This window comes from Marmota marmota, unplaced genomic scaffold (genome assembly GCF_001458135.2).
Source record: "Marmota marmota marmota unplaced genomic scaffold, marMar, whole genome shotgun sequence".
Taxonomy (NCBI): Eukaryota; Metazoa; Chordata; class Mammalia; order Rodentia; family Sciuridae; genus Marmota; species Marmota marmota.
In genome coordinates this window covers 5,009,196-5,017,929 of record NW_026000206.1, presented here as the reverse complement: position 1 = coordinate 5,017,929, position 8,734 = coordinate 5,009,196, and the positions used below count along the sequence as shown (strand labels likewise).

The following is an 8,734-nucleotide window of genomic DNA, read 5'->3' as shown; positions in this document are numbered from 1 at the left end:
GGCAGCACCTGAGCATCTGAAGATGGTGTCTCAGTTCCTCCCCAGCTGTGCCACCAGGGATCTCAGCAACCCAACTCCATACCACTGCACAGAGGGACACTCCAGGGCCAGCCTGCCTCTCTGGAGCGCCTCCTATTGGAAGTGAGGGAGCATCTATAGACAAAGGCCCTCTCTGCCTGGCTCCCTGGTTCTAACAAGCTTTTCAGGGTTGAAATCTGATCCTTTTACATAGAAAGATCAGAAAAAGCCCTGCTACTACTAGGGGAAATCAACTAATCTGACAAATACACGATAGCATCATTTTATTATTGCTGCTTTTATTATATTTGCTTTATCATGTGCTACCTCATTTTAGTTTTTTGTACCTTCTTCTGGAAGAAGAAAAAAATCAGATACTGCTCCCATAGTATATTTGGAGAAACTGAGGCTTACAGGTTTTTGAGTGACTTCTCCATAGATAAATAGCATGCATATATGACAGGAAAATCTGAGCAAGGCCCCTTGACTCCATGTTTTCTCCAAATCCACAACTTTCCCACTTCGGAACTCTCCCTAGACATATCTGCTGCCCTCCTAGGTGTGCAAGATAGAAATGAGGGGATGGAAATGCTCCTTTCAAACACGAAGCCTGGTGAACATCACCCAGAGGTGGCTGTAAACAAAGCATCTGGGCTTCCTGGGACAGGCTTCCTGAGCAAAGGCTGGGCAGAGGGCAGAGTGTGACTCAGGCAAAGCCAGCAACTCCCAAGAGCTAATGCATTCCTGAGGATCTCTCCAGAAGCACAACTACTGGATCTGCCCGCTGTGGATCATTGACTCACTTCCTCTTTCGGAGGTCCCACATTGGGCAGGCCTGGGAGAACCTGCCTGCAGCAGGGCAAGATGAACCCAGGGGTTCCCGGCTCAGAGGAGAAGCCGGTGTTCTCTCACTAGTCTAGAAAAAGTGACCAGGAATCTGACCCGGACACTAGAAGGCCTGAGGTCCATCTTCATTCCGCAGAATGACCTCTGCCTCCATGTCCCCATCTGCAAAATGGGGCCAGTGCCTCTAGAATGAGCTGCCCTAGACTAAGAGTGAGCGCAGGGCTCTTCGACTTGGCAGATGAGTAAACGGAGGGAGGGGCAGCAGGAGGACAGATGGTGACAAAAAGCCCACAACAGGCCTGAATTGTGTGGGTCAGATGACCTCTGACTTTTCGAGACCATCTTTTCGTGGACCAGCATCCACAGGAAACTAAACAGAAACAACTGAACACAAGGAACATCAATGAATTGTTCAAAGATGGCCAAAAAGCCAACCCGAGGAAGAATGTTTGGCTTCTCCAACCAGAACGAGGACTGAAGGATTAAAGGAGCACCTGGCTGGGTGTTAATTCCTGATCCACTTGGAACCTGAGCCGCTGCTGCCTTACCACACCCTGGCTGGCTCTGACCTCAGCTGCCAGTCAACTGTCCTCCTTGCAGCAGGGTCAGTCCAGGTGGGGACGGCTCATGGGTGAGGCCAGGCCAGGCAGACTCTGCCATGAGCTGTGGTGCAAGGGATGATGAGAGACGGAGGCTGGGGAGGCTGGGGCGTCCCAGCCACTTGGCAAGGGGCGGGCAGGGGGGCGTGCTGGGCCTGGCTCTGGCCTTAGGTGGAGCAGAATGTGGCCTCTCAAACCCACCCCTTGTCCTGCAGTGCCACCAGAGCAGCACCCACCTCAGTGCCTGCTGTGCTGCCTTTCTGAGCAAGGCACAGGAAGCACTTGACCAAGCCATGCATCAAGTTTAAGAAAGAAAGAAAGGAACTGGCACAGGGTGGTCAGCAGGACAGCAGAGAAGGAGAGGGAGAGGCGAAGGTGCCACCCTGGCAACGCACATGGGTCCCAGGCTCCTCCCAGCAGTGTCTTCATGGCCACCCCTGTGGAGGACTGATCCAGGAGAGGCTGTAACTCACCCCACAGCCACGGTGGGAGGGGCAGGGGCTGAGTCAGCAGGAAATCCAGGCACCCAGATGGGCACAACCCAGAGGAAGGCAACTCTGGCCCCTGGGAAACCAGACCTTGCTCCCCCTGCTTCATCCCCTTAGGCGAGAACTGAGGCCTCAGCCAGTTGTGAGGACAGGAGACCCTGCAAAGTCAAGGCCTGGCCCTTCTAACTGCTGGGTCACTGTCCTGAACGGATCCTGGCTCGGGCTGCCATACAGGGAAAGGTGTGTAACAGGCAAGGAAGGGGAAAGGCACGGAGATTGGAAAGGACAGAGGAAACTGCCTGGAGAGTCTTTCTGGAAAATGCTTCAGCTCTACAGACTGCTCGAGTCGGTGTGCTGACCAATGTCCCAGAAGTACAGACTGTAATCAGTTGTACTTCTAGGTATTTGTCTATAAAAAGTTGGTATCAAAATTTTTAAGAACATCAATGATGAGCATCAAAAACATTAAATACTCAGGGAAATGTGTCATGAAATACATGCAGAAACTGTGCACCGAAAGTTCCCAAACACTGTCAAAATAAATCAGATACCATACTTGTGGCTTGAAGATTCATTATCTTTAAGCTATCATTCTCCCTAAAGTGATCTGCAGATTAAGCACATTCCCCATGAATAATCTCAGCAGATATTTTTTTTTTGAAATTTGAAACCAATTTTTCAAATTTATGTGGAAAGCAAAGAATCTCAAGTATGCAAAACATTCTCAAAAACAAAAACTGAGTGATTTATACTATAGGACTTCATTTTTTAAACAGAAAAAAAAAATGGTAAATAACTAGGATTAGCAGAAGGATGAGTCACACTACTTTACAGAGACAGATCTTTCCACTTACCTAATACATGTTTATCACTACTGATACTTCTTTTCTTTTTGTCCTTTTTTTGGGGTACTAAGGGGCACTTAACCACTGAGCCACATCCCCAGCTCTTTTTATTTTTTGTGTTGAGACAGATTCTCACTATGTTGCTCGGGGCCTCACTAAATTGCTGAGGCTGGCTTTGAATTTGCAATCCTCCTACCTCAGCCTCCCAGGTGCTGGGATTAGAAGCGCAAGCCACCACCGTGGCTCACTACGCTGGATATTTAACACAACGAAGGACCCATTCAGAGTGGCTGGCATTTCCTCTAACTTTATGAGTTTCACGTTGCCAGGATTGTATCCCAAGATAATAACAGATTCCTCTCTCCTCCTTAAAAACTACTAGTCAAGAACACAACTTCATAAATGTGGCTTCCTTGGGGCCCACCCTCCTCGGTGGTTTACAAATACAAACACATCTTAACGACCATCAACAACTGCTAGGAAGAGACTGCTCAGTGTGGAGAAGTTTCAAAAATCACATTCCCTTGAAGAGTGTTTACCGAAGAGTGCCAGGGAGTAAGTGCAGCGACCCTCGGTGTCCATGGGAATTAGATCCAGGACCCTCCTCAGAACCCAAATCCCTGCCTATTCAAATCCCTTATAGAAAAATGGGGCAGAGTACTTGATACAACCTATTTATGGCCTCCCATGTACCCAAAGTCGCTTCTAGATGACTTGCCATACCTAATACAATGTAAATGCCGTCTAAATAGTTGTACTGAATCGTTTAGGGAAGAGTGGAAGGAGAACATCTGTATGTGTGCAGCCAGATGCAGTTTGCTTTTGTTGATGTATATTTCATTTTTTTTTTTACCTGCAGTTGGTTGAATCCATGCAAGAGGACCCTGCAGATACAGAAGGCTGACTGTATTTGACATCCATTATCACATTTAAGAAAATTTGTTGCGGGGCTGGGGATGTGGCTCAAGCGGTAGCGCGCTCGCCTGGCATGCGTGCGGCCGGGGTTCGATCCTCAGCACCACATACCAACAAAGATGTTGTGTCCGCCGAAAAAACTAAAAAATAAATATTAAAAAAAAAAAAAGAAAGAAAATTTGTTGCAGTGAAAATGGAAGTCACACGCAGGAAGTGTGAACCTGAGAACAGACCTTTTGTGTGTGTGGTGCTGGGGATTGAACACAGGGCCTTGTGCGTGCAAGGTAAGCACTCTACCAACTGTTCCCTTAGCCCAAGAACAGACTTTTCTCTTTGCTTCTCTCAGGAGAATGAGCATACATTGGATGTGTTTTAAATACATCAATATGTGTTTCATCTTTAAAGCAAACACATCAGATAAAGATTAGAACTGAGGCAGGAGGAAAAGAAGTACATGCTTATGGTCCCAATGCCACGTTCCTCAATGTCTGCCCCAAGGTTCCCAGAACATCACAGCAAGCTCAAAAGATACTGCACGTTCTCTGGGGAAGCACGAGGCTGCATACCCCCTGGACACCTTGGGAACTCGCTGCAGCAGTTCAGTTTCAAATCAGATGGCACTACCTTCCTCTTTGCGATTCACCCCTTTGCAAAGTTGAGTGTCTGGTAGTTGCTGTGATAAAAGGAACAAAGCACATGAAACTCAATGTTGAACTGGAGACAGGGCTGGCAGGGCAATCCAAATTTGAGATTTGAAAGGTCATGTGGCACCTAACAGGTGCATAAATTCTATTCACGGGGACTTATAGTTCTTGAAAAATAAAGTGAAGTATTACTTTATTCCTTTTCAAATGTCTACCATGTTGTAAGGACACAAATACTTGGTAGGTTCTTTGGGACCTAACTACTAGATCAGCAGAACCCTTGGGTATTCCATTTGGTCTGAAAGTCATGAAAAAAATTACTGGGATGCTAAAGGTGCTATGAATTGTGCACATTTAGGAACCTCTGCCTGGTGTCTCTGGGCTCAGTGTTTCAGAGAAGAGGTGAGCGGAGAGTGAAGGTCGAGAGAGCTCCAGCTTAGCACACCCCCCTTGCCCTGGGAAAGCGGAGTCATCATGCATCTTGGAGGGGAATAGTTAAGCTGCAGGTGGCAGAGGCCACAAGTCCCTTCCTCCATCACAGAGCAATTCCCTATCAGGGAAAGTAAAACTGGAGAAGCATTTTGTTCGGGTTAAGTGAGATGTGTTTGCATATGCTGCAGTCACTTCTGGGTCTACTTAGATGACCCTGCCTGTCCTGGTACAGATGCAGCTTCTGGGGACACTGCTATCACCCACCGCCAGCCCCGTGTTGCAGACCAGAAATGACATGGGGGTCCAGAGGACTGTATGTGGGTAGTAGGGAAATATGCCGGAAGATAGACTGAATTACTCCTAGCAACATAAATAATAATGAATATAAAAATAACTGCTTCTTCTCTGTAGGAAATTTATGAAATCACTGTCACTTGAAAAGGTGATCAATGAGCCCACAGCCATAAAATAAAGGGGAAGGGGCTACCTGAAAAGTGCAGGTGTAGGGGCTGGGGTTGTAGCTCAGCAGTAGAGCACTGGCCTAGCACATGGGAGACCCTGGGTTCAATCCTCAGCACCACATAAAAGTAAATAAATAAAATAAAGGTATTGTGTCCAACTACACCTAAAAAAAAAAACTTTAAAAAAGAAGAAAAGTGCAGGTGTAAACTGGGCACAGTGGCCCATGCCTGTAATCCCCAAGGCTTGGGGGGCTGAGGCAGGGGGATCGTGAGTTCAAAGCCAGCTTCAGCAAAAGTGAAGCACTGAGCAACTCAGTGAGACCCTGTCTCTAAATAAAATACAGAATAGGGCTGGGGATGTGGCTCAGTGGTCAAGTGCCCCTGAATTCAATTCTTGGTACCAAAAAAAGTGCAGGGGTAGTCTGGCATGGTGGCACACACCTATAATCCAGCAACTTGGGAAGAGGACCACCAGTTCAAATGCCAGCCTTACCAACTTAGCAAAACTATCTCTAAATAAAATATGCAAAGCTCTGGAACCCCAGGCCAACCCTTGCACTACGACAGCCAGCAACTCTCCCAGCCCTGGCCCCTGGCCAGTCCAGCACTGGAACTAGCTCAGCTCTGTCCTCAGTGCAGTCCTTTGTCCCTTGTCCTTCTCCCTGCAAGCTGCCTGCCCTTTCCCAACCTGGCATGGCAACTGTGGCTCACAAACTCAGGAGTGTCCAGGGTGGGCAGGAAGGCCGAGCTGAACTCCAGCCCCCCCGCAGTCCCAGCAGGGTCAGCGAGGCTATGAAAAGTCACAAGCCCCCAGTGAAAGCCACTTTGGCTTCAGAGGCAGAACTAGCATCAAACTCCTCCTCTGCCCCTTGCACCTGGGGCACTTCAGGCAGCAGCTGTCCTTGTCCACACCTCCATCTCCCTTCCTGGAACATGGAACCCTGTGACATGTAGGGCAGGTGGGGGGCCTAAGTGACAGAATGCATATAAAACACTCATCTCATGGCCCACACTCAAGGTCATGGTCTCCGGGTTACCATGTCCTAGCTCTCAGCCCAGCACCGGCTCAATGCATTTCAACACCTCCAAGAACTCCTCTCATACTTTCAAAGCTTCTAAGCATCTCATTTCTCCCTGAGCCCCCCAGATGCTGTGCTCCATCCTAATCCCCTGCATTCACACTTATTCTCCTTCCTGCCTGGGACACCTCATTCTACCCCACTACAGCTAGTCAAATCCCACCCAACCTTCGATATTGGCAACAAAATCATACACCAGTAAGAGTAATATTAGTTATTTATTGAGCACTTACTATATGTCAAGCACAATGCTAGACACAGATGTGCTCTCTAATTTTTCCTGCAAGCCTGAGAGGTAGAACTTATGTCCAGTCTACAGAAAGATGGAAAAACAGAGTGTCAAAGAAGGAAAGCAGGGGCTGGGGATGTGGCTCAAGCGGTAGCGCGCTCGCCTGGCATGCGTGCGGCCCGGGTTCGATCCTCAGCACCACATACAAAACAAAGATGTTGTATCCGCCGATAACTAAAAAATAAATATTAAAAAAAAAAAAAAAGAAGGAAAGCACCATGCTCAGAGCCTCAGCCCTGGCAAGTAGCAGAGGCCGGAGGCCAGCCCCATCCAAATGGAGCTCCCAAGCTGGAGCTTCCCATGCTCCATCACTGTGGGACGTGCTTTGCACTTCCAGCCCAAGAAATAAGGGCCAGGATGCACAACCTTCCTTTCCAGGGAGAACAATCCCACCATCCAATTTCTCAGCAGAGTTGATAAGTAGAGCTAATTTGGAAAACAGAACACAGTGTATTCGAGGGAAAAGAAATGAATCCCCCTTTATTCACAGGGAACAGCATGTTCCCAAAATTCAAATCAGTTGCAAGAACAGATTGATCAAATCCCTGGCATTTTAATGCACTGTCCTACATTCAGGACGGGCTACATAATTTGCAGAGCCCAGGGCAAAATGAAAATGAAATTTTTGTTCAAAAATTATTAGGGATCTCAAAACAGCAACCCCAGAGCATTAAGACAGGTGGGACCCTGCTGAACACGGGGCCCGTGTGACTGCACAGGCCCATGTCCAGGAAGCCTGCCTGGCCTGCATTGCAAGTTCATTTCATTTAAAACCAAAATCCAGATAAAGTAACAAAAGGTGCTACACGCAGATCAGGAGCTACGGGAACTGTGGCCTCAGTCTGTGGAGCCCAGGTGCCCGTGGCCCTCTGCAGGGGCTGACACAGCACCCCGCTGTGTGGGAGGTGCCGCGCCCAGCTAAGGACAGCTGCAGGAGTTTAGGCAGGCCCACCAGGTGGGGGACTCCTCAACTTTTAAATGAGGAGACTTAACTTGGTGACCTCTAAGGTCCCTTCCTGTTTTTAAATCACTTGTGATTTTTGACCTAATTTCTTCAACTTTGAACACCAGCACAGGCTTTCCAGACCTCAAACAAGGGCACAGCCCAGTTCCAACAACCGCCTGGATTCAGGGGACAGGAAAGATGTGAAGAAAACGACCAGTCAAAAATACAGCAGAATGGGCACGGGACTGCTCTTTAGGACGTGGGACAAGCTAAGGCACCGGGCAGGCCGGTGGTCGGTGAGGACGGCTGGACCTGGCCAGAGACAAAAGCATGCAAGTTTTTTTTTAATCCATCGTGCAGAGGTTGGAAATGAGGGCAACAGGAAGCGTTTGCACACTTGGAGGGCCAGGAAGCCACTCTGACCATCTGGGGACTAGGAGAGCCTGTGCTGCGGCCTCCACTGCTGGGGGCTCAAAGCTCCGCCCAGCTGCCCAGGAAAGTCTCCCCTGGCCTCCTTTAGTCACTGCTCTGGGTCTCCCTGGAAAGGAAACTGTAAACAAAGAAGGCAAACACAGCAGCCCCCAGCGGGGCGTTGAGCAAACTGGGGTGGGTGGGGCCCATTCCTCACTGTCATGGCACCTTCCTGCAGCCCCGCCCCAGAGGTCCAGCCTCCTGCAGTGACACCCAGAATCTGTTGCCTGAGGCGTCCTCTCATTCCTGCGCAGTCTGAGGGCCACTCTCACATTCCTTTGGCCCTCCCATCAATCCCTAGCATTGCCAGAGGAAACCACAAAGACGCTACTAAGCAAATCCAGGCCCCAATCCACTGGGGACCCCCAGGAGGAAATGACACTCCTGGGACCCACGGACAAGTCCTCACCCACCTGCTCTACTCATAGTCCAGCACCTTTACAAGGGCCGGGACACAAGGGAGCAGCTGGGGGGATCCACAGGTCAGCCGACCCCCACCACTCCTCCTGCTTCCCAGCACCCCCTGAACCAAAGCCCACCACCACCAGCACATCGGATAAGGGGGTGCACTAACAGAAACACAGCGACAGAGAGGTGGGAACAAGCAGGCTGCAGGCCCAGGGTAACCGACACCAAGTGTCCAAACTGGCCTGTCACTGCGGGGGGGGGGGGAACGGGGGAGCCAGGAACCGAGCACACTG

The 8,734-nt window shown here is 49.4% G+C and overlaps 1 protein-coding gene across 1 annotated transcript in view; it reads right to left on the bottom strand.

Moving 5' to 3' along the window:
• Positions 1–8,734, bottom strand: part of Htra1 (HtrA serine peptidase 1) — a 34,645-nt gene that overhangs the window by 23,636 nt on the left and 2,275 nt on the right. The window lies entirely within an intron of this gene.